Source organism: Rhinolophus hipposideros (genome assembly GCF_964194185.1).
Source record: "Rhinolophus hipposideros genome assembly, chromosome: 14".
Taxonomy (NCBI): domain Eukaryota; kingdom Metazoa; phylum Chordata; class Mammalia; order Chiroptera; family Rhinolophidae; genus Rhinolophus; species Rhinolophus hipposideros.
Window position 1 is genome coordinate 38,892,869 of NC_138060.1, and position 27,871 is coordinate 38,920,739.

At 34.1% G+C, this 27,871-nt stretch overlaps 1 protein-coding gene across 6 annotated transcripts in view; it reads right to left on the bottom strand.

Annotated features, from left to right (window-relative positions):
• The window catches only part of TBC1D5 (TBC1 domain family member 5), a 503,965-nt gene that overhangs the window by 372,062 nt on the left and 104,032 nt on the right, over positions 1-27,871 (bottom strand). For 3 of the 6 annotated variants that reach the window (XM_081072580.1, XM_081072576.1, XM_081072582.1), the window contains exon 3: positions 6,278-6,480. The exons of 1 other annotated variant lie outside the window; for it this stretch is intronic. The gene's annotated coding sequence lies outside the window, so the exon portion shown is untranslated. Of the gene's footprint in view, positions 1-6,277; positions 6,481-21,072; positions 21,153-27,871 lie in introns of all 6 variants that reach the window. 2 more of the 6 variants (XM_081072581.1, XM_081072577.1) reach the window with 1 other exon arrangement.

Genomic DNA, 27,871 nt, shown 5'->3' on the forward strand with positions numbered 1-27,871 from the left:
TAATCATTTCTCTACAATGTTACTTAGCTGAAAGTCATTCATCACTAGTATCATAAGATAGTCTGATTATGGAAAAAAGTGTTGGCAACATGTGCAGAAACTGGAACTCTTGTACATCGCTGGTGGGAGTATATAATGCTACAGCCACTGTGGAAAAGAATTTCGTGGTTCCTCAAAAAGTTAAATAAAGAATTATAGTATGAACCAGTAATTTTACTCTTAGGTTTATAACGGAAAGAACTAAAAGCAGTACTCAGATAAGAACAGGCACACATAGATTCATAGGAGCACTATTCACAATACCTAAAAGGTGAAACAAACTAAATATTTATATATGCAATGGAATATTATTCAGCAATGAAAATGAACTACTGATTCATGCTACAACATGGATGAACCTGAAAAACATTATGACAAGTGAAAGAAACCAGACATAAAAAAGGCACATGCTGTATGATTCCATTTAAATGAACTATTCAGAATAGATAAATCCATACAGACAGAATGCAGACAGATGGGTACCAGGAGCTGGGAGGAGGGCAGAATAAGGAAAACTGATTAAAGGGTAAGGTGTTTTACCTTGGAATGATGAAAATGTGTTGAACTACAGAGAGGTAGTGGTTACACAAATTTGTGAATTGCTCAATACCACTGAATTGTTAAGTGTACTTAATTTTATGTTATATAAATTTCACCTCAATAAATTATTTTAAAAGGATATTCTGCTTTTAGATCAGAATTTTCCTATTTCCTTATTTCTAGAGTACTTAAAGATTTTTATAATCATCTTTAACACTGAAAGGCTCTTAGGAAATATTTATAGTTTTGAAAAAACATTTATCCGAGGGTCACTAGTCATTTAAGCTTCATTTCAGTGTTTGTTTCCTCTATTAAATTCAAATAAAATTTTAAAAATAGGTTGCACTTTTTAAAATGTTACATCAGTTCATCTCTACTTGATAAGATTAAGGGTCTTTTTATTGGTTTCTTTTTATATTTTTTGTATTTTTTAATTTTGTTCAGCTCTATAGAGGTATAATTGACCTCACGATAATGTAATGAAATTGTAACATATTTCAAGTGTACATCGTGATGATTTGCTCTATGTATAAATTGTGAAATGATTCCCACCATCTAGTTAACATCCATCACTGCACATTTTTTTCTTTTTTTGGTGAGGATATTCACATTCAACTCTCAGCAAATTTCAATTATATAATAGTGTTATCAACTACAGTCACCATGATATATGTGAGATTTTCAGACCTTATTTATCTTATAGCCGAAAGTTTGTAACTTTTAACCTACTTTGCCCTATATTTCACAGATCCCCACAGCCCCAGGAAACTATTTTTTTTCCACTCTCTATTTCTATGAACTTGACTTTTTTTTCCCCTCTTTTATAATAGATTTCACATGTAAGTGATACCATGCAGTGTTTGTCATTTCTGTCTGGCTTATTTAATTTAGCTTAATGCCCTCAAAGTACATCCATGTTGTCACAAATGGCAGGATTTCATTCTTTCTCATATCCGAATAATATCCCATTGTATATACATACCCTATCTTCTTTATCCATTCATCCATTGATGGACACTTAGGTTGTTTCTATATTTGGGCTATTGTGAATAACATTGCAATGAACACAGGAGTTCAGATATCTCTTCTATATACTGTTTTCATTTTTTTTGACATATACTCAGAAGTCCAATTGCTGGATCACATGGTAGTTCTATTTTTAATTTCCAGAAGAACTCCATACTGTTCTCCGCAGTGGCTGTATCAATCTACATTCCTACAGTGTACAAGGCCTCCCTTTTTTCCACATCCTTACCAACACTTGTTATCTCTTGTCTTTTTGATGACAGATATTAAGATAGGTGTGAGGAGGAATCTCATTGTCATTCTGATTTAAATTTCCCTAATAATTAGTGAGGTTTAGCCCTTTTTCTTATCTGTTGGCCATTTGTATGTCTTCTTTGGGAAAATGTCTATTCCATTCCTCCGCCCATTTTTTAATCAGATTGTTTGGTTTGTTTTGCTATTGAGTTGTGTGAGTTCTCTATATACTTTGAATATTAACTCCTTATCAGATATGTGATATGCAAATATTTTCTCCTATTTGATAGGTTGCCTTTTCATTTTGTTAGTGGTTCCCTTTGCTGTGTTGAAGGAAGCTTTTTAGTTTGTTGTAGTCCCAGTTGCTTCTCTTTGCTTTTGTTGCATGTGCTTTTGGTGTCAAATTCAAAACATCATTGCCACGACTAATGTCAAGCAGCTTACCTCCTGTTGCTTCCAGGAGTTTTATTTCAAGTCTTACATTCAATCTTTATTTCATTTGGAGTTAATTTTTTCATGTGGTATAAGACAGAGGTCCACGTTCATTCTTTCGCATGTGGCTGTCCAATTTTCCCAACACTATTTAATGACAAAACTAACCTTCCCCATTGTATATTCTTGGTTCCTTTGCCATAAATTAATTGACCATATATGTGTGGGTTTATTTCTGAGCTCTGCCTTCTGTTCCATTAATCTATACGTCTCTTTTTATGGCAATATCATACTATGGCTTTAAATTACTATGGCTTTGTAATATAGTTTGAAATCAGGAAGTATGATGTGTCTTCTCTCTCAAGATTGCTTTGGCTATTTGAGGTTTTTTTGTGATTCCATACAAATTTTAGGTTCTTTTTTTTAAATTTTATTTCTTGGACTGTTCATAGAGATTTCATTGAATCTGGAGATCACTTTGGGTAGTATGGACCTTTTAACAATATAGTTCTTTCAACCCATGAACATGGAATATCTTTCTATTTATTTGTGTTTTTCAAGTCCTTCATCAATGTCTTATAATTTTCAGATTTTTCATCTCCTTGGTTAAATTTATTCCTAAGTACTTAATTCCTTTTGAGAAAATTGTAAATGGAATTGTTTTCTTAATTTCTCTTTCTGATAAACCATTGTTAGTATATAGAAACGCACTGGTTTTCGTATATCGATTTTGTATCCTGCAACTTTACTGAATTCGTTTATTAGTTCAAAAAGTTTTTTAATGTAGTCTTTTAGGTTTCCTATATACAATATCATACCTTTGCAAAAAGAAACAGCTTTACTTTTTCTTTTTCAATTTGGATGTCTTTTATTTCTTTTTCTTGCCTGATTTCTCTGGGTAGGGCTTCTAGTACTATGTCAAATAAAGTGGTGAGATTGGTTCTTTGCATATGGAAAACATTACCTTGCTCCTCATGGCAGGTCACTGAAAAAATACCCGGATAAATAGCTCAAGTAAAGGACAGCCAACTCCTTGCAAAAAAAAAAAAAAGGAAAAAAAAAGGAAAAAAAAGCAAAGTGGGCATTCTTGTCTTATTCCTGACCTTAGAGGAAAATTTTTCAGTTTTTCTCCATTGAGTATGAGTATGGGCTTGTCATACACGGCCTTTATTATGTTGCAATATGTTCCCTCTATACTCAGTTTATTGACACTTTGCATCATGAGTGGATTTTTGTTTGCCAATAGATGCTTTTTCTTCATCTATTGAAATGATTATATGATTTTATCCTTCATTTTACTAATGTGGTGTTATCACATTAATTGATTTGTGGATGTTGAAATCAACCTTGTATCTAGAATAAATCCCACTTGATCATGGTGCATGATCCTTTTAACGTAATGGTGAAATCAATGTAATTCAGTTTGCTGAGGATTTTTACATTTGTGTTCGTCAGGAATATTGGCCTATAATTTCCTTTTTTGTACCATGTTTCCCCAAAAATAAGACTTAATCAGACCATCGGCTCTAATGTGCCTTTTGGAGCAAAAACTAATATAAGATCTGGTATTATATTATAACCGGTCTTATATTATAGTAAAATAAGACAAGGTCTTATATTAATTTTTGCTCCAAAAGATACATTAGAGCTGATGGTCTGTCTGGCTAGGTCTTATTTTCGGGGAAACACGGTAGCTTATCTGGTTTTGGTATGTGGGTAACTCTGGCTTTACAAAATGATTCTGGAAGTATCCCTCCTCTTTTATATTTTGGAAGAGTTTGAGAATAATTGGCATTAATTCTACTTTAAATGTTTGACAGAATTCACTAGTGCAGCCATGTGGCCTTGTGTGCTTCTCGGTTGGGGGACTTTTAACTAATGATTCATTCTCCTTACTAGTAATTAATCTGTTCAGATTTTCTATTTCTTCATGATTCAGTCTGGGTACATTGTGTGTTTCTAGAAATTAATTCATTTCTCCTAGGTTGTCCAATTTATTGGTATAGAATTGTTCATAGTGGTCTCTTATGATTCATTGTATTTTTGTGGTATCGGTTGTAATTTATCCTCTTTCATTTCTAATTTTATTTGAGTCCTGTCTTTTTTCTCAGTATGCCTAGCTAAATGTTTGTCCATTTCATCTTTTTAAAATAAATAGCTTAGCTTTATTGATATTTTCTCTTGTCGTTTTAGTCTTTATGTCATTTATTTATGTACTCTTTATTTCCTGTCTTCTACTAACTTTGTGTTTAGTTTGCTCTTTTTTTTCTAGTTCCTTGAGGTGTAAAGTTAGGTTGTTTATTTGAGCTCTTTTTTTCTTACTGTAGGCATTTATCGCTATGAACTTCCCTCTTAGAACTGCTTTTGCTGCACTGGATTAGGGATAATTGTCATCTTTTTATTTTTCTCTATATATCAAACTTTCTAAGACTACATACTACTTTTATAATCAGGAAAATGCTTGTAATTTATTAAAGGATAAAAATTTTACATAAAATGGGAATAGGTACCAGAAAGAGACCACTTTGGGGAAGTATCTGGGTTAGTCTAAGCTTACACAAAGGATTTAAAAAGATAGAAATGTTGTAAACCAAGAATGACTTGAGGTTATCACCATGCACATACAATTTACACAAAACAGACAAAAAAGAATAAAGAAATATACACCTTACTATAAAGGGATAATTTAATAAAAAATTACCCCCTCTCAAATTTTGAAATCTGACTATGTGTACCTATGTTGTTACTATAGAAGAACCAAGAACCAAGAACCAAGAACTGCTGGTGTTTCCCAGCAGTTACCCAGTTCTTTCACCAAATCATTTGATAACTTGTGAATGGAGAGAGAGAGATAAGAATAGAGAAGACAGGGTAAAAGGCAGCTTTACTGAAACAGAAAAACTGCCTGAGTCCAATTACTTTTCCAACAAGTCAGTCATGAAAAACACTATAAATGATCTAAAGAATGTTTTTTAAATTGCAAAAGCAGTCCATTATTGGATTGGGAAATATATTTAGTTATAAGCACCAGCATATATTAAATAAAATATTTAAAAATATAATAAAGCACAGCACACTTTCCAGGTAGTTAGGGTAAGAATTGTTTCAACTTTTGTTTCAGTTTCTGTGAGAAATGGCTCATAAATGTAAATTTTATTTCTTACTACTGACTACGGTAATAAAGATAAAAATGTGAATGCTATCTATCTGAGATACCTTCAACTCTTAAGTTCAATCATTCTAATTTTGCTATTCCTTCAACAAATTTAATGTCTGGAGGAAGGGAAGAATGGAGGGAGGGAAAGAGGAAGAGAGAGGGAGGGAAAAGGGAAAGAGATAGGGAAACCAAAATTTCCCCTATGAAAAGTGCTCAAAGTCTCCTGGTGGAAAAACATTTTTAAGCCCCAGTGAAGTTTCAGATAAAAGAGGAGAACAATGAGGTAAAGACTAGAAGTTGGTGATCAGAAACAGGAGGTGAAAAGAAACCTATCAGGGAACTCTGAGTAACTGTTAGACATGCAGGCACATATACATACACATTTTTTGTACACAAATCTATGGAACACATTACTATAGTAAGAATATTGTTATGCAATGAATGTGTATGCTCCCCCAAAACTCATGTTGATATCTTAATTCCCAGTGTAATGGTATTAAGTGTGATGCCTTAGGGAGGTAATTAGGTCCTGAGGGTGGAACCCTCATAAATGAGATTAAGTCCTCATAAGAAGAGACCTCAAAGAGCTCTCTCATTCCTTCCACCATGTAAGGACACAGTGAAGAGATGGATAGCTATGAACCATGAAGTAGGTCCTCACCAGACAAAGAATCTGCTGACACCTTGATCTTGGACTTCCCAGCCTCCAGAACTGTGAGAAATAAACTTCTGTTGTTTATAAGTTACCCAGTCCACACAGCATTTCTGTTGTAATAGCCTGAACAGACTAAAACAAGTACTCATAGTATTCAATGTTTAAATGTACATTTTGAACAAATATATGCTTACCTTTCAGGAGAACTTTATTGATCCACAAAGCTAACTGACACTTGAAAATACATGCTCTTGTGATGGGTCCAAGATAGCGTCAGGCTCACTACAAGAGAGTTCTCCAAATACAAGCCATGGTTGGCAAATAGGAAGTAAAGAAGACTCAAGAAATAAAGATCCGCTGAGTTCTTCAACTGAGCTGCTGGAAAAACAGCAAATATCTAGAAAAATAAATAAATGAAATAGCTTTAAATATTCCTATCCCAGAAGGAATTCTAAACCAAAGTAAACAATGAGAAAGGCAGGCTGAAAAATTTGTCATATTTTAGCTGTGTAGGGGACAAATGTTAGCCAACTCAGTAATCAGTCTTTCCATTATCTATTCAAACTCCTGGAAGGAAGGGAGTCATTTTATAATACCCACAACAAAAAGCATTATAATATTAAAAAAAAAAGTCCAACATACCTCAATATAAAACAAATCATCTGTTACTTCATTTTATTGAAATGATATAAAAGTGTTCAAATAACCAACACACTATTCTAATATGTAGTAAAATGATATCAAGTATTAAAATCAAAAATGGAAATTTGACATTTGAAAACAAATGTGAAAAAAATTCCATTGAAAATGGATTCCAAAGCATTAATAAAACGTAAAATTAGAATACAGATGTATCAGTGTGGTAAGTAAACATTACTTGTGAATTAAAAATTAATTTCCATCACTTTTTTGCCTACAGAAAAAGAGAAATTTCTTACCACCTTTAATGATATACTTCCACAAATCACATACTTCCACAAAGACACAGATATATTTCTACATAAAATCTGCAAGAATGACAACTGAATTTCTTAAATAGCTATCCAATTTAAGTAAAGAACCTCTTAATAATTACTAAACAATTTTATCACTCTCCTCTAGAATGAATTCTATATTAGTTTACTTTACTCCCAATGTGTTAAAACCTATTGGTGGTTCACCGTATGTACAAAAGGACAACAGAAATTAGGTAATATAATGTAAAACATAAATCAATAGCATAGAAGTGAAAAATATTAGAGCAAGAGATGTAACTGAAACCTACTGAGATTCAAAAGAAATTAATTACTTGCAACACATTTTAGCATCAAATGCTACTAAAACCAAGTAACAAAGTATGATTCCTAAAGAATACAAACGAATGTGGCATTGATCTCTAGACAGATTTCCAGAAACTATGTTGTGCCCTTGTACTGAATACAATAATTCATGTTTTGTTTGTTTAAGAGAATGATTTATCACATTCTGATGTAGCAGCACTTCCTTATTTTACCTTTCAACCTTATCTGAAAAAGTTACAAACAACACATTTCTAAATTACATATGCATGGAAAATATCTAAATATTGTCAGCACCTCCTTGGACAACAGTAGTCACATGGTTTTGCTGGATGATTGAACTAAAAATTGCTAAACCACTACAAAGAAAGCATGTCTCTATGCCTCATCCTTCTCTTGTGAAAATACAGAACATTTTTTATTCTATAGATGACTCTTTAAGAGTGAAAGACATTCAAATATCTTTCAACTATTCTGGCACACGTGTGCTTGATGAATGTGCGTTTACGTAACACATATTTATTGCCAATACTATTCAGAAAATGATGGTTTTTCCTTTCAAGAAGTGTGACATTAACCAAAAGAAAAAGTGACAGTACAACCAGGGTCCTGAGTGGCTGTAATTTGTTTTGTTTCTAAATACACACTTTACACCCAGGTCAATTTTACATTTCTTACACTGCTAGGATTGTAATTTACTTCCTTTTTCTGGCATCAGGGAAACCAAGAAGGGAGGAAAATGCGACAGGCAGAATTAGGAAACACAAAACTATCTGTATAGTGAGACTGTATGAAATAAGTACACTTCCAAAGCAATCCATATTCAGTCTCACTGAAAGGATATACCAGTTCTCTTTCTAGTTATTCTCTATGGAATTGCATAAATACTGAGAAATCTAGAAATAGACATACACATGCACATATAAAAACTATTGTCAGTGTATAAGTTACTGCTGCCCTGGGACTGCAATAATTTATGTAACATCTGTTTTCATATTTTTCTAATTTTTGTTCCTAATTAACATGCATATTTAATGCATAAATGCTCAGACCACCTCTTTTTTCTGCTGACTGTGCCTCTTTATTTTTGAAGTTGTGCACTCCTAGGGAGAATTCAGGATATAAGGAAACCAAAATCTTACTGAAAGCACTAATTTTAAAATGTAAACAAAGCACTAAACCAATTTTCAAGAAAATACTAATCTTAAGAGTTTTCACAAGAACATTGCAATCTGGCAACAATAGTCATGTAGTAAATTAAGGTCCAAATATCAAAAAGCAACATAAGAACACAATTCCAATGTTCTATTAATCTTCTTCATTTCTCTTTAACTTTTATAAGAGCTGAGAAACCTATCATAGCATCTGATTTCTTCTCTTCATAAATTTTGGTAATATTTGAAAAATTTTTATGCCTCAGGCAACTAACATAAACACATTCTATACAGTAAACATCAAGAAACATGTAACTATATCTTTTTTAAATTGTAAACTTCAAATACTGTACAGATGAGAGTAGAGGGGAATGCTTTTACTTTAAAGCTCATTCAAGTACAATCAATTTCCGGAAGCTCTAAATCTAAACTGGGAAATTCAAAATACTACTTACATTTATTTTTAAATACAAAAAGTGAAATTAGAGGTTGATCAAGCCAATGCTACAATAACTAAAGTATTCCCAAACAATGCTTAAAATGCCAACACTATGACTCTATCTCTATTTACTTCACTTTAAAAGTAATCATTTTTTTCTTCCATTTTTTTTAAATTAGTTTCAGGTGTACAATGCAACATAACAGTTAGACATTTAAGCCCTTCGTAAAGTGAAAACCCCCCGCCCCAAGCCACTACCCCTCTGACATCCTATATAGTAGCTGTTAACAATACCATCAACTGTCTTCCCTATGCTGTACTCCACATCACGTGACCATATATACCTATGCATTTAGTTACAGTTGACATTCAGTATTATTCTCCTTCAGCTTCAGGTGTACAGCCCATTGGTCAGGCATCTACACCATCCATGACATGATTCCTCTGATAAGTCCTGTGCCCATCTGGCACCTTACATGATCTTTACAATATTGTTGATTATATACCCCATTATATATTAACTACCAATTTGTATTTTTTAATGCCTTCATGTATTTCACCCTGCCCCGAATCCCATTCCCAACTATCACCCTGATATATCTAGTACCTATCTGGCACCATCCCTAGTTATTACAATATTATTGAGTATATTCCTTATGCTATACCCTACATCCCCATGACTACAGGATAATAACCAACTTGTACTTCTCAAACCCTTTCCCCTTTCACCTTAACCCCCTCCCATCTTAAAGAAGTCCCTCTAAGATTTCTTGTAACACTGGTTTGGTGGCGATGAACTCCTTCAGCATTTTCTTGTCTGGGAAGCTCCTTATGTGTCCTTCAATTCTAAATGACAGACTTGCTGGGTAGAGCAGTCTTGGTTGTATGTCGTTGTTTTTCATCACTTGGAATATAAAATTAATCATTTTTATTTTAATAGCCTAGTTATATATTTCAGTCAATCATGTAATATTTCTCATCTATTATCAGAGCTCTTTCAACCCTCCTAGAACTTACAATTTATTTGAGAAAACAGACATTACCCAATAACCATGCAAATACTTAATTGCAAACAGAGATAAATGCTATTAAAATGGGAGGTGGGGAGCCATCACATTTTATACAGGAGATTTGATTTAGCCCTGAGATCAGCAAAGAACTAAAGAAAGACTATTTAAGATGAGATTGGAAAGGTATGGGAAGTGCTCCAGTCTGGCCACACCAAGTACAAAGGCCTAAAAGCAGTTATGAGATACACACATTCAAAATAAAAAAAGAGAAGCAGAGCAGACAGTCTCAGCTACTAGAGAAAAAAACATATATTAAACAAAATGGGGCAGAAAAAGTCGACTCAACAAGGCAAAATTACTGAAAGTTTTTAAATAAGGTATGGTAATAAATTGTATGTTGAAAAAAATATCAAATTTGGCTGATTTATAGAGAGGGGCAAGAGAAGTGTAGGGGAAGAGTTACGAGTGAGAGGACAATTGCTTAGAATAAGGTGAAAAGAAGGCAGGAAGATTTATGGGAGAACACTCAGCGGAATTGGGTGAAAGATTAGATTCTGTGGAGGATGCAGGTCTACAGCAGTTCCAGTCACTAATGTGAAGGATCCTGGAAGAAGATCAGTTGCTAGAAGAGCCCAGGTGTGGACTTGGACATGTTAAGGGGTGACTTGCTGAAGATGTCCTGTAGGCATTTCAATGTAAACATCTGGAGCTATAAGAAGAATCTGGAGCTTTAAGAACGTTCTGGGCTAGAAAAAAAATTTAGAATTTACCAGGATATGGGCAATAAAAAAAGTAAGAATAACAAAGGCCTACATTCTTTTCCCAAAGGAAAATCCTGTCACACATCCAGTATCTTCCTTATTGCTAGCTGTTATACCACATCAGAAGAGGAAATCATATATTTCATAATTTAACAAACTCATTTAGCCTATAATTGGTTCATTCCATAAGACATATTTGCCTCATCTTAATTTGCTGAATAATAGCCACCATTTATTGGAATGCCCACTCTGGGGGGCGGGGGGGAAACTATGAAAATATGCTGAAGCACTCTAAAAATGTGTTTCAGGTCATTAATCCTCACAGTAGCGTTAAAAATTTAATGATTATCGTGCCTACTTTTCAGATGAGAACACTGAGGTTTAGGAAAGTGTGGAGTCGTTACTAAAGCCAGTAAGTGATAGAAGCACATTCCTGAACCCAAGGCCCATGTTCTTTCCACCAAAAAGGAGGGTAGCATACATAGCATCACAAGTCTGGGCTTTAAAATACACCAACCTCGGTTTCAATCCTAGTCCTAGAAGACCACTTAAGCTCTCTGACATTTCCTCACCTGCAATTTCTCCCTTGGTAGGAAGTATGATGTTTTAGGAAACGTATGAAGCTTCTGTCACAGCCTACTCGGTTGTCCATTACCATTAACGTGACATGTTCCTTCACCAAGAAGTGCCAGTTTGGAGAGGACTTAGAGCAGAAACTAAGGCTGACCCTGACTGCTTTGGAAATTTCACAGTATAGGGCTCGGCAGGTCACCAGATGGAGCAACCTCCGCTCACCCCTATTCTTCACCCAACTGGGGAAAATGAGCTTCCATCAGAAGATCGACCAGAAGCCAATATCCTAAAAGCTGTCAGTAGAGAATTCAGTAGTGGCTCTAAAGCTTTAGTGTGTATAAAAATCATTTGAGGAGCTTCTTAAAATGGAGATTCCCAAGCAGAACACCCCCCACACACCCCAGATTCTGATACAGCAGTGAAACCTGTCTTAAAGCTTTCTAAAGCTGTGTATCAGCAACAACCATTTTCAATTCTGCAGGTACATAATTTTTAAATTTTTTGTTGAACATAAATATATAAACTTCATTTAGTCCAATTAAATTGTACCCAACTTAATATTGAAATTTCAGATATTTCTCTGAACAACTACTCTCAAGGTTCCTTTTCAATAGAAAGGGATGATTAAACAAAAGCAGTTTTAACTATACATAAAATGCCTCCATCAACTTTGATTTTCCTTAAAACAGATTATAGTTTTATGATTAAAACTAAGTCATTTAGAGACATATGCCAAGAGTCATAGGAGTATTTAAGGAAAATGAATGGTTCATAAGCAAAATGTTGTTAACAAAAGTTAACCTTTGGTTAAGTAGAATATATTGGGGATTAGTAAAGAATCTTATAAATATGCAAGAGGGTCTAATACAGTAACAGTTATCTCAAAACATGGACTAACAGCTTACATATAACCCTGCTCAATGACACCAGTAGATGCTAACATACACTGGTACCAAAGCAGCATTCAGGACAGAAAATGTCCACTATATTCCCAGACACTTCCAATCACTAAAAAATTGAAGTATGCCCACCTTCTCTTCTACATGAACCTCACCTGTCACTAGGGAAACGTACATTTCATTCCCTGTCCCAGTAGCACCAGTTAACCTGACATACCGGCACAGTGAGTCAGGGCTGCTATAACAACATTCTAGTAGCTTAGAGATTGTAACAAATTCCCCAAACTGCAAACTCTCACCCAAGGTTAACTGAACTTAGTTTTTTTTTAATTGAAATTTGAAGATGGATGTTATTCCTTCAAGGCTTATCAGTGAAACTGAATGTTAAAGTTTAAAGTTTATTATATAGTATCTCCTTGTATTCCTCTGAATCAAAGAAAATACCCATTCAGGTTTGTTTGTTTTGTTGCTTTTTCACCCCATGACGCACATCAGAGTTATGATGGGAAATAAAAAGTTAAAGATAATAAAAGCTGCTTGAAAAAGAACTTTGGCAACAATAACATCAGCACTATCCTGTGATGTTAATATTAATATTCAGTATCTCATTTAATGCCTCCTCACCTCCACCCCACCCAACACACACACACAAACACAGCTAAGAGGAGTTTAAGGACACTAACTTGCCCAAGGTCTCATTGCTAACATGGTGAAGCTGGGATTTGAACCCAAGCAATCTGAACCCAGAATCCATATGGTCTTAACCATTACATTCTACATCAATTTAAAGGCAGCTATAAGTGTAATTTACCTGACCAATACTCAACTCTTTCATGAATCACCTTCACTTTATAAACCTTATACTGTATAGCCAACGATCCTAAAAGTATTGACACAATATAAATTTATCCCTCTGGCTTTTATGGAATGAAATTCTTCCAGGTTGTCCAAATAATAAAACATATCTTCACTTCCAAAATGACTCATCTCCTAATAGTATATAACATTATTGTCTCCCAAATAGTCATGCTCATTTTTCACTAATCACAGTTGGTACCAAGTTGGATTCCACAATACCCTAGGCACCAAACAAAACAGAAACCAATGCATGTACAATTGAAAAACAAAGAACTTTTTTGTGATTTGAAGATTATATGTTTTAATATTTCTCTTGATGCCAACAAGGTAACTTTTCTTCTCTATATCCTAGGTGCATTTAGGATCAAGCTCTGGATACCAAGTTCAAATTAGCTTAAGAATATGAAACAAGAAAGTCTCAATAAGATTATTTAAATGAATTTTAAAAAAGATGGGTCAATTCTGAAGTTGCTTTGGGCACCTGAGTTTCATTCCAATCTTAAAGGTCAGTCTAAACGACCATGAAAAGTTAGAGAATTCCAGGAACGGTGGTCTCCCTAAGCAAGCTGCATATCCTGACTCCAAGAAATAAAAATTCCCTTAAGATCATATTAGTCTTTGTCCATTTATTCTGGCAGACATAAGGCATGGGACTTTTCAAAGTAGACATCCTTCACAGTATAATCAGAACACAAGCAGATTTGCAATTAAGGTATTCCCTTCTTTTAAGTATGTCCCTGTAACTAGGATAAAAATAAGATTTTTGAAGAAATTATTTTAGATAAAAACAGGCTGAAACTTTAAGCATTGTCCATAATTTTATTTCATGTTTAAATTCTCAGTTCCAGACTTATTAAATTATTCAACATCTCATTAACTACTCCTCCTTATGTTATTCCATTTGTTTCAGAATTCCTTTTTTTTTCAATCTATTGCCTTTTTGTAACATCACCTGCCTGTCACCTTTTATCCAATAAACACTGTGATTTACCTTGCTCAAGCTGCAAAAAGAAAAACTGAAACCACATCTGACTGCAGTGGATGAAAGTCTATGAAAAGTAGTCACTGTCCGAAGTTATACTAGAATTCTGAGGAAGCTTTAGTTCTCTGAAAATAGAAGTGGACAAAACCAGAGAGAGAACAAATACTAAGTTAGCCCTACAAAGGACTCAAATATTTATGATCTATTTTTTTCTGCTTTGTAGCTCATGACTTCCCCATCACTTACTTTACTACGAAACTAGTGTTTATTAATCTCAGTGCCTATTCGCTGCTTCTCAAAAAGAAGTAACAGAAATCTAAATTGAATAATGTTGTTAATCACTAAAAGCATAAAAAAATGGTTGAATCAATTACTGGGTACTTAGTATTTAGGAAGTTTCTAATCTAGGAGTTAAGCAAATTGTTTGTATTATGAAAGGAATACAAAAAGGTAGGAGTAAGAGATAAGAAAAAGGTTAAGAGAAAAAAAACACACACTATATGACTTTAAATATATAGCTACCTCAGTATCTTGTACCCCTATAAATGGTAGGTTGAGAATGAAAGAAGGAACAAATGAATGATCTCAAATTTTAATTTTTCTAACTTTTATAACATTAAGTAATTTGAATTCACTGACTAAAGTGAACTTCAGAAAATAGATCTTGCCGCTAATTCCACAAGTATTTGAGATTTCATTTTATTTTAGAAAGTCTTCTTATTTCTAAATGACACTACTGTAAGCCCCAAAATATCTCCAATTGAGTACTGTCTTTAAAGTTGCCAAGTAGTAGTCTCAATGATCCTTATCTCACTTTGAGCTACTAATAAATAATCCAACTGAATATTAAATTTTGCACTAGGTTACTTGTTTAGTAGGTTTGATACTAACACTCCATTAACACCAAAAAAAATTCAATTAAAAAGAAATGGGCAGAGGACCTGAATAGGCATTTATTTCTCCAAAGAGGACATACAGATGGCCAACAGACACGAAAACATGTTCGACATCACTAATCATCAGGGAAATGCAAAATAAAGCCACAAAGAGATACCCTATCGCTTCATACCTGTCAGAATGGCTGTCATCAAAAAAACAACAAATAATAAGTGTAAGCGAGGATGTAAAGAAAAGAGAATCCTCAAACACTCTGTTGGTGAGATTGTAAATTGGTACAGCCATTACATAAAATAATATGGAGATTCCTCAAAAAATAAAAAATAAGAGCTGCCAAACAACCCAGCAATTCCACTTTTGGATATTTAGCTGAAGAAAACAGAAACTAATTAGAAAATATATATGCACCCCTGTGTTCACGGTAGCATTATTTACAACACTATATTTACATCACATTTACAACACGTAGCATTATTACAGCTACGATATGGAAGCATCCTAGGTGTCCATCAAAAGATGAATGAGTTAAGAAGATGTGGCGCGCACACACACACACACACACACACAGGAATATTACTCAGCAATAAAAAAGAATGAAATCTTGACATTTGCGACAAAACATGAGTGGACCTAAAGAGTATTATGCTAAATAAAATAAGTCAGAGAAAGACAAATACCACATGGTTTCAGTTATAATGTAAAATCAAAAAAAAATGAATAAACAAAATAGAACAGAAACAGACCCACAGATACAGAAGACAAGCTGATGGTTACTAAAGGAGAGGGAGATGGAGGATGGGTTAAAGAATGAGAAAAAAACAAAAAAAAACAAACGCTCCAACAAAATAAATACAGGGAGATCACACAGGTATCAGCGCTTTCAGTCTACTAACTCAATAAAACAGCAGTGAATTAATTTGTATTACTAATATCATTTGTTTTGTACTCAGAGGGATAATTTCTTAAATTAATTCTTCAAAAACACTTTTAAAATATTTAGATTCCAAGCAAAATTATTACAATGGTTTCATATTACAAAATGAATTAATACTAAAAATATTAAAGTCTCATAAGCAAAATGCTCTATGAGGTTAAAAGACTATAATAAACTGAAAAGAGGAAAATCGTAAAGATGATATAGGACACCAAAATTTTTGGTTTAATAACCAAAATGGGTTATAAAGTTGTTTTTAAATATTAATCTTTTCTGTTCTGGATATTAGAAATCCAACAAGAACTCTGAGGCAATTGGTTATTACTCTGCAAGGACAGAAGCCTAAATAAACAACAGACACCACAGAAATACAAAAAATTGTAAGAAATTACTATGAGCAACTATATGCCAACAAATTTGACAACCTTGAAGAAATGGACAATTTTCTAGAGGCGCACAACCTTCCAAAGCTAACTCAAGAAGAAACAGAAAGCCTGAACAGTCTGATTACCACCAGGGAAATTGAATCAGTAATCAATAATCTCCCAACAAACAAAAGCCCTGGACCAGATGGCTTTACAGGTGAATTTTTCAAAACGTTCAAAAAAGAATTATCACCTATTCTCCTCAAGCTCTTCCAAAAAATCCAGAAGGAAGGAAGACTCCCAAACACTTTTTACGAAGCCACTATCACCCTGATCCCAAAAGCAGACAAAGACACCACAAAGAAAGAAAACTACAGGCCGATATCTCTAATGAACATAGATGCAAAAATTCTCAACAAATTATTAGCAAACAGAATTCAGCAATACATTAAAAAGATCATACACCATGATCAAGTGGGATTCATCCCTGGTATGCAGGGGTGGTTCAACATCCGCAAATCAATTAATGTGATACACCACATTAACAAAATGAAAAATAAAAATCACATGATCATATCAATAGATGCAGAAAAAGCATTTGATAAAATACAGCAACCTTTTATGATAAAAACCCTTAAGAAAGTGGGAATAGAGGGATCATATCTTAACATAATAAAGGCCATATATGACAAACCCACAGCTAACATCATACTCAATGGGGAAAAGCTAAAACCATTCCCCCTAAGATCAGGAACAAGACAAGGTTGCCCACTTTCTCCACTTCTATTCAACATAGTGCTGGAAGTTCTAGCCACAGCAATCAGACAAGAGAAAGAAATAAAAGGCATCCAAATTGGTAAGGAGGAAGTAAAATTATCATTATATGCAGATGATATGATACTATATATAGAGAACCCTAAAGACTCCACCAAGAAACTATTAGAACTGATAGATGAATTTAGTAAAGTAGCAGGATATAAAATTAATATTCGGAAATCAGTTGCATTTGTATATACCAATGATAAAATAGCAGAAGGAGAAATTAAAAAAACAATTCCATTTACAATTGCTCCAAAGACTATAAAATATCTGGGAATAAATCTAACCAAAGATGTAAAGGATCTGTACTCAGAAAATTATACAACACTGAAGAAAGAAATGAAAGAAGACATAAATAGATGGAAACACACTCCATGTTCATGGATAGGAAGAATTAATATAATTAAAATGTCCATACTGCCTAAGGCAATATACATATTCAACGCAATTCCCATCAAACTACCAACGACGTTTTTCACAGAAATAGAACATATAATCCTAAAATTTATATGGGACCATAAAAGACCCCGGATAGCCTCAGCAATCTTGAGAAATAAGAACAAAGTGGGAGGTATAACGATACCTGATTTCAAACTATACTACAAGGCTACAGTAATCAAAACAACATGGTACTGGCATAAAAATAGATACATAGATCAATGGAACAGAATAGAGAGTCCAGACATAAATCCATGCCTATATGCCCATCTAATCTACGACAATGGAAGCAAGAATGTACGATGGGGTAAAGATAGTCTGTTCAATAAGTGGTGTTGGGAAACCTGGACGGACACATGCAAGAAAATGAAGCTGGACCACCTCCTTACACCATATACAAAAACAAATTCAAAATGGCTTAAAGACTTAAATGTAAGATCTGAAACCATAAAATATCTAGAAGAAAATATAGGAAGAAACTTCATGGACATTACCCGGAGTAAGATTTTCACTGATATATCCCCTCGCGCGAGCGAAGTAAGAGAAAAAATAAACATGTGGGATTACATCAAACTAAAAAGTTTTTTCACAGCAAAGGAAACCATCAATAAAACAAAAAGGGATCCTACTGTATGGGAAAAGATATTTGCCAATGATATATCTGATAAGGGATTAATATCACAAATCTATAAAAAACTTACTCAACTCAACTCCAAAAAAACAAACAACCCAATTAAAAAATGGGCAGAGGACTTGGGGAGACATTTCTCTAAGAAGGACATACAGAAGGCAAGAAGACATATGAAGAAATGCTCAACCTCACTAACCATCAGAGAAATGCAAATAAAAACCACAATGAGATACCACCTCACTCCAGTCAAAATGGCTATTATCAATAAATCAACAAACAACAAATGCTGGCGCGGATGTGGAGAAAAGGGAACGCTAGTGCACTGTTGGTGGGACTGCAGATTAGTGCAGCCACTATGGAAAACAGTATGGAGGTATCTCAGGAATCTGAAAATGGAACTACCCTATGATCCAGTAATTCCACTCCTAGGCATCTACCCGGAGAAATCCAAAACTCCAATTCAAAAATCTGTATGCACTCCTATGTTTATTGCAGCACTTTACACAATAGCCAAGATATGGAAACAACCAAAATGCCCATCGGTAGATGACTGGATTAAGAAGCTGTGGTACATTTATACAATGGAGTATTACGCAGCCATAAAGAAGAAAGAAATCTTATCATTTGCAGCAACATGGATGGATCTAGAGAACATTATGTTAAGTGAAATAAGTCAGAAAGAGAAAGACAAGTACCATATGATCTCACTTATATATGGAATCTAAAGAAAAGACTATGTGAATGAACTAATCAGAGTCAGTTTTGGGGACGCAGAGAAAAAACCGAGAGTGGTTAGATGGGTGTGTGGGAGGGGGTTGGGGATAAGGGGAAAGGTGAAGGGATTTGGAAGCAGCTGGTAACCACAAGATGGCCTCAGGGTTTTTCTTTTGAAAATTAATTTGGGGAAGGTATTCTATAATGTTGTAAAGATTTTGTTGGGTATCCGATGGACATGCGTCCTATTTGGGAGACCACCTCAGGGATACTGTGGATACCTGATCATGGCATTGCACATCAGAAGCTAAACATTAATGAATGCCAACTATAATTTTATATATATAATGTGATGGTTCAGTGTGAGGTCGGAGGGATAGTGGATGGGGGGAGGGGGGTTCACAGTATGAGGGATATAAATGATGAACGTCTAAGTATTACCTTGTTTTGTACACCTGAAACTAATAAATAAATTAATTAATAAAAAAAAAAAAAAGAAAAAAAAAAAAAAAGAAAGCAGTCGGTAACCACAGTCGGCCTCAGGGTTTTTGAAAATTAATTTGTGGAACGTAATCAATAACGTTGTAAAGATTTAGTAGGGTATCCGATGGACAGTTGGCCCATTTGGGAGACGACCTCAAGGATGGTGTAGATGCCTGATCACGGTACTGTACACCGGATGCTAAACAATAATGAATGCCAACTATAATTTTATATATATAATGTGATGGCTTGGTGCGATGTCGGAGGGATAGTGAATGGGGTGATGGAGGGAGGGAAGTCCACAGTGTGAGAGATATAAATGATGAACGTCTAAGTATTACCTTGTCTTGTGCACCTGAAACTAATAAAAATTTAAAAAGTGTATTTTATGAATTTGACTTCAAAGGCAAGGGAAGGAAAAGCTGAAATAAATGAATGGGACTATATCAAACTAAAACTCTTCTGCATAGCAAAAGTAACCATCGACAAAATAAAGAGGCATCCAACAGAATTGGAGAAGATTTTTGCAAACAATCCTCTGATAAGGGCCTAATATCCAAAATGTATAAGGAACTCATACAATGCAACAACAACAAGAGAACAAACAATCCAATTAAAAAATGGGCAGAGGACCTGAATAGACATTTCCCCAAAGAGGACATACAAATGGCCAATGTATATATGAAAAAGTGCTCAACATCACTAATCATCAGAGAAATGCAAATAAACACCACAATTCAATATCACCTCACACCATTTAGAATGGCTATCATCATCAAGATAAATAATAACAAGTGTTGGAGAGGCTGTGGAGAAAAGGAACCTTCATACACTTTTGGTGGGGATGCTGATTGGTACTTGCTATTGAAGGCAGCTGGAGGTTCCTCAACAAGTTAAGCATAAAATTACCATATGACCCAGCAATCCCTCTCCTGGGTATCTACCCAAAAAATTTGAAAACATTTATCGTTAATGATATATGTGCTCTGATGTTCACTGCAGCTTTATTTATGGTGTCCAAGACATGGAAACCACCAAAGTGTTCTTCAATAGATGATTGGATAAAGAAGGTGTGGTATATGTACACAATGGAATACTATTCTGCCATAAGGAAAAATTAAATAGTGCCACGTGTGACAACATGGATGGATCTTAAAATTGTTACACTAAGCAAAATAAGTCAGATGGAAAAAGTCGAGAACCATATGATTTCACTGATATATGGTATATAGAACTGAAAACAACGAAGTTACAAGACTATATAAGAAGACAAGACAACTATACAGAAAATCATAGACACAGACAATAATTTAATGGTTACCAGAGGGTAAAGAGGGAGGAGTGTGGTAGATGAAGGCAAAAGGGATCAAATATATGGTGATGGAAGGAGAACTGACTGGGTGATGACCATACAATGTGATACATAGGTGATGTATTACAAAATTGTACACCTGAAACCTATGTAACTTTACGAACAATTGTTACCCTAATAAACTTTAATTAAAAATAAAAAAATTAAATAATAGCAATATGAATATTATATATTATATATATATTAATGGGAGGTGCAGTACAACATATGGAATATAGTGAATTGAATTATAACAGCTGTATTCGATGTTATGTGGGTCATAGTTTGGGGGCTTATCACTTTGTGAGGGGTGTAAATGTCTAACTATTACAGTGTTTTGTACACCTGAAACTAAAAAAAAAAAAAAGTTATATCAATCAATCAATTCTAGTTCAATCACTTACCAGCTCTGTGACCCTGGGCAACTTTACCTCATTATATCTTCATGTAAAATGTGAATAATAAAACTGCCTACTTCATAGACCTAAAAAAAAAAAAAAAAAAAAAAGAAGCCTAAATAAGGCATCTAACTCTTAGGACATTTAAAAAACAAATAGCCCTGAGTCAATCTTTGAAGAAGTTACCCTCAAAGCCTTTTGTGTTTATCTTTACAGTTATTTCTCTCACCCAAGTTAACAGAAGGGAGGGGTGACAGTAAATGCATGGCTAACGACCATGCTCCTACAAGGACAGATTTTAATAAGGCTTATGGAAGTTTCAAAAAAGCTGGTAACCCTACTTAGGACATCCTGGATCCCTAGTCCTCTGTACTGGACCATTCATTTCATAAATAAGTGAACACTAGGCCATCTCCCAGAGCAGCATTTGTGGAGGGGGGGAGGGGGCGGAGAGAGAGAGAGAGAGAGAGAGAGAGAGAGAGAGAGAGAGAGATCTAAAGACAGGTTACCTAACCTAAAACTGTTGCTTCTTTTAAAGCAATAGCCTAAATATTCACTAAAATGCTATTATCTTTCATTGAAGACATTCAGAAACGTCCTCATCTAAAGACTACCAACATATACAATGTACTTTTATAACTGCCCTTTTGAGCAATGTCTGAAGATATTATTAATTTCTCAGCCGATGATACTTAGGCTGAAGGTGAATGTGGTGGTAGGGGGAGGGAGAATGTTCTTAAAGTAAGACTCTTCTTCGTGTTTATTTTAGAAAATGTCATTTTATTTACTTCCAGAACAGCCCTTTGAAAAAGTCTTATTATTACAATTATTCCCACTTACACAAATGAAGAAATGTAGGCATTGTTAATTAAATGCATTCAATATCACACAGTTAATAATCGGTATTTCAATTCAGGTTAGTGACACTTCACAAGCCTTATCCTTTACACAACATTACAATGCCTTCAAGTATATCTATGAATAATGTAAGTCAAAACCATGTGGTGAATTAAAGTAATTCTTTCATCTCCATCTTATTGGAGTACCTCAGAAACCTACCATCGAGAGAAAAGTCTGTGTCGCCTATAACCATGGACTCATAACATTAAAATCTGAGCTTCACGGAGCTCAGACATCTATTTCTCTCACTTATTTTCATTCTGAAATACATTATATCTTGTATTTAGTACTGCGAGAAAGCTCTCTGAAAATATACCTAGCCAATCTCTGTACTTCAATGTGATAGACATTAACTTAAGATTAAACTTTCTAAGTGACAAATTCCTTGATAGTTTTCAATATATACATTTGAGAATCAGACTTTTCAAATGGTATTTCTTTTCAAATATCCTTCTCAAAAAACCAGTGTGCAGGTTGACCAAAGCCAAAATACATCCTGAGCCTCATTCATACAAATGTGCAATGAATATAGATAAATCCTAGAAGAAATCTCCAAATACAAAATTACCATACTAAGAATAAATGATAGCAAAACTAGAAAATTCAGATCTGTGGCCTATCTCCACCTCACCTCCAAAGTTGACATAACCAGTTGGAAAGAGTTCCAAAGAGCTTATCAGAAAGTACTTCCTGAAGGCAATTCCAGATTTTCCTTATGAAAAACTTGTCACTCTCGTCAGAGGGCTAGACTAGTTTTAACACCTAACAGTTTCTCAGTCAGAATATACTTCAAATGGGGCAGTTAGTTTCAGATTAAGCCACTTCTAGCTCTTACAACAAAGGAATAATGATGGCCAGAAAGCAGAGGTCACATGGTTTTAAGATTCAACCATGTACATATTATGTACCAATTATTTTTACACAATAGATTGGTAAATCATTTTAATTCTCAAGTATGAGAACTAAAAAAAAGATAAGTAAATTCAAAAAACATTGTGGTGTATTTTCTTTTGATTATGATTACTCTATTTGACCCTCGGTAACAGTATATTTTGTGCAATATTTAACCAAGATCTGATGCCTAGAAACCATTTAACATAGCATTATTCTATTAATTTGCTAAGAGCCATGATATTTTAACTTCAACTTAGTCTCAGGCTTCCACATGCCCAAAACATCCATCCTTAGATTGGTGCAGTTCTCCTCTGGGATAATCTTTATTCTTAAACAAAACCTCTCATTAGAGCAAAAACTCTGCCAAGCAGTGGAGCTGCATTCCCTAATGCACTGGCCTTCCCAGCTTCACACAATTAACAATATTAGCGTGTCTTTGCATGAATGATTCATTAACTTGATTTTTTTTAATTCAACTATAAGTAATGCACTGAATTACATGTACTAAAATTGTGTAGTTTACCTGGCATTTTTAGCAACTAGAATTCTGCTCAACAGCACTTCTGATTTTTAGAATTTAAAGTACCATTTTAATCACTCCATAATGGTTAAATTATTGTCAGGGTTTGTTTGGGCACAGAAAACAGGACCAAATATTTTTAAAAGGAAAAAGAATAGGCTTTTAGTAACCAGAAATTTTGATCATGTAGAAAAATCTGACCATGTAGAAAAATAAGCTCATCATATGTGGGAGTTCATTTTATCAACTCCCATGGTTAAAGATCAGGAACAGCGTGCCTCATTTGGGGGAGGTATAACAGTAAATATTAACATGTTTATATTAACATGCTCCATTGCAACAGACAAATCTTGTGAAGTTTCTGTGAGTTAAGGGGAAAAGGGAGCTTTGTTAATATCCAATAATGCAATACAGAAATTATATTTATGCTATGTGTAATAATAAATGTTTTCATGATACTGAATATACTCTTTCACACAAAGGTAAAGCTCATTCACCAAATTATTTTTGACTACTGCATTATGCTCTGAAAAAAAACGATAAATCACAGAGGCTGCTCTGTAGTTCTAGTCACATTTATCTTGCTAGTCTCTCTCTATTCTCTCTGTGATAGACTAGGACAGAAAAAATATAGGTCTTTTACTCCACCTCTCCCCTACTACCCTCCTCAATGCCGCTCCCCTAGAAGAGTCTAATTTTCATGAAGTATTTTAATTCTATTATTTTTCTCAAATCTTAATAGCTGTGATATGTGGAACATGAGAATATAGTTAATTAATGATAATAAAAAATAAAGGACTGGATACATTATTTTAATAAGGAAAATTATGATTAGTAATTATTAATTTGTATTAAAATTTTATATAATAATTTTGGGAACATACAAATGAAATAAAATAATAAGCATAAGAAATGTTCAATGTAATTAAATATGAGACTGTCCTTCAGAAGAGAAAAGTCAAATATAGCACTTTATAACAGTAAATATTTATAAGCGTTCAGCTCACACATTTTTTAAATCTTTTTGTTAAAATCAAAACATGCACTTTGACAAACTGATCATTTCTATATGGAACAAAAATAACAACAAAAAATAACCCAAAACTAGTAAATCATATCACGGCCCCCAAAGAAAGATCTTGACATACACCCACAGCTTCAGATTAAAACTGGTAATCCCAACTCTGGCTCTGCAGTGGAACAGAAGAAACGGGTAAAATCTAAGAAGAAATAGCTTAATCAAATTCCCTTCCAACAGTTCATTCAATTTTATTGAAAAGAATGATTAACCAGGTAAAAACTACTATAGCTATTAGATTTAAATTAGGCATTTTCCAGAAATCTTTTTGGGAAGTACTATATAGATAATATTCCAGAGAATAGAAGTGATATGAAAAGTCAGGTAACTACTTATTAAAGTAATAATTTTTTAAAAATCATTTCATTATTTGCAAGAAATTTAAAAGAGTATCATTAAATTGAGGTAATTACAACCCATTAATATAAATTACAGTTTAAAATATTTTCTCAATAACACCTAGTGTGCACTATAAAAAAATTCCATATATGGTAGTGAATAAAAATGGAATCCAAATTGAATCCATTTTGAAGTTTTACATAATGACCTGCAGTGCCTTGTAGCCTCCCTTCAACATGACCTGTACTTTTACTTGGAACTGTATAACTTTGAATCCACATTATCAATCTTTCTGTACTCGTTCTAAATAATAGCTTAATGTACCTACATCTAACTATATATGTTTTCTTTTTTATATTTGAAACCTGCAGTTATCAGAGATTATGAAGGAAAAGAAACCCAGGTTGACCATAAAGGAAAAAAGAAAGCTAGAGTACATCTGCAAATTCATAGCTAACCCTCTCAGTACCAGTTTTCAAGCCTGCTGAATTCTGAAGAACTGCAATCAGTACCTCAGCTTACAGGATTCAGAACAGGACCTACAGTCATCAAGAAGAAAACTGCTCATTTCTTAAAGAACAGACTAACAACTGTTTTGTTTATAAAGATTACTGGAGGTTTCGTGTTATTAAAATATTGCATATCATGCAACCCATTAGGAGCAAAACTATAGCATCACTTCCATACATTCAGAAAAAAAGGTATTTTGAGAACATTCAACACCATTCGTGATTTTTAAAATGAAAAACAAACATTAACTATAAAAAGAAAACTACCTTAAAAGTGATAAAGTGAATGAAAGGAACCTTTCCAAAAATCTGTATCTAACGTAATACATAATGGTAACACATCAGAAGCATTACCCTTTAAAAAAGACTAAGACACATATGCCCACTATCACTTTTACTCGCTATTGCACTAAAACTTCAAGATAGCACAGTAATTTTGAAATATAGTAAAATAAAATATTATAAAATTTATGAGTAAAAAAGGGAAGAAACAAAGTTGTGATTTTTTCCAGATATGATAGTCCACTTAAGACACCCAAGAGGGGTCTATAGACACTTTATTAAATTTAATAAGATAATTCAGAAAGTTTGCTGGACATATACAAAAATAAGGCTTCTGATCTTGATTTTCCATGTCTACTATACTGGTAAAACAGCCCCATTGACTTCAAGTATCCCTTTGCAACTGCCAAAAATGAAAACACTTTCCCAGATCCCCACCCAGCCATGCAACCTTCAGCAGTATTTCTGCACAATAATTATTCCTCACCATTTGCTTCACCAGCAGTTTGTCTCCTAGATCTGACTATTGTGAAAAAATCTGAAATGTTTTACTACATGTTTCCAGAGGGTTCCCACTGTGTATACATATCACTTCATTTGAAAGGGCCTACTCACCATTCTTTTCATTTCTTATCTCTAATTCTTCTTCTAATTCATGATGGACTTTTCACATTTTCACTTATTTCACATTTTACAAAATTTTTCCAAGTCTAGCAAAATACGAGCATTACTTGCTTATTTAATTATTTCATTTTTCAAAAACTCTTTCATTTTTCTTTTGGGACACTTTTATTCAACATTATCTTTACAAAATTACAAATCCCTTTTTAAGTAACTCCTGCCTTTTTGCAAATTACTGAAATTGTTCTCTCCATGGTCCAAATGTAATGTCCTTTCCAAAGGCACATACTTCCTGATTTCTCTGTAGCCCTAATCATCAGGCTCTCCTTCCTGACATTCTCTTTCTCTTGTTTCTATAATTTTTTTCCCAATAGACCCATCAGTTCTGACTTTTTTTCTGATGTAGTCACCTTATTAACATATAGAAGTTCTCAAGATGTCTCTCTTGCTCATTCCTTTCTCATTTCATTCCACCACCCGCTGTTTTTATTTATTTATTTATTTATTTATTTATTTATTTATTTATTTACTTGGGCTTAGAAGTCTCATTCAAATTTCATGCCTTCAACTATCATCTTCTGTCCTCATGTCTCTAGTCCTGGCCTTGATCCCAAGAACTAGATCATGGCTGGCATATACCCAAAATCGGTTGGATGTTGCTTCAAAAGACTTCTTAACACTGCTCTGGAGAGTTGCTATACTATCAGATGGAGCTAGCACTAAAGAAGAAACCTACTCACTATCTCCAGTCATTCACTAAATGTGTCCACCTGATAGTCCACATCAGCACCTTATACGCAGTATATGTATAAACACAGAACTCATTATCTGTCCCTAAAACTTTCCACTCCCCCTGCATCGCTTTGTAAGGAAATCTTTGAGTCTTCAATAATTCTCTCCTCTGTATCTTCAGATGCATGTTGTTGCTATATCTTACTGAGTAACACTGGAGTATCTATCACATTTGTCTTTTTATTCTCAAATATCATACACTAATAGAAACACTTAATACCGCATAACAAAGCTGCTAAAACTGCTAGCTTCCTAACTAGTCTCCCATCTGCAGTCACTTCCTGTTTTTTTCAGTCTTACTAAGTGCTGCAAAAGGAATCTAATCATCTCACTTGCTATGAGCACCCAATGACCACCCAAATTCCTTATTCTTGCAATCAGCATCCTTGGCAATGGAGCTGTAAGGTTACTTGTAATTTTATTTGTAAGCCTCCCTTTATATAGTCTACCAAATATAACGTCTCTATTCTTTACTCATTATGTTTCTTCTGGTTGACAGGGTCTCTCTTTCCTTCACACTGGAGAAAACTGGAGGGTGTGGAGAGATAAATTTAACACAACCTGATAATGCAGTGGATAAAGGTGATGAGTGAAAAAGAAGAATCAAGAAGGACGTTCAGATTGCTAGTTTATAAATGAACTATATGATGATAATAGTAACTTAAATAAACCAAGAGGCATTTGAGAGGAAAGGTCAGAACTTACACTGTGAAGTGTTTTTGACATCTCAAAGTGGAATAGCAGAGAGGCAGGTAGACATGGAGATCTTAATCTCAAAAGTCAGAGAGACGAGAGATGCTACACTCAGAATAACTGCAGTTGAGATGATAATTTAAGCCGCCAGTTTGCTTAAAAAGAAGATTGACTACA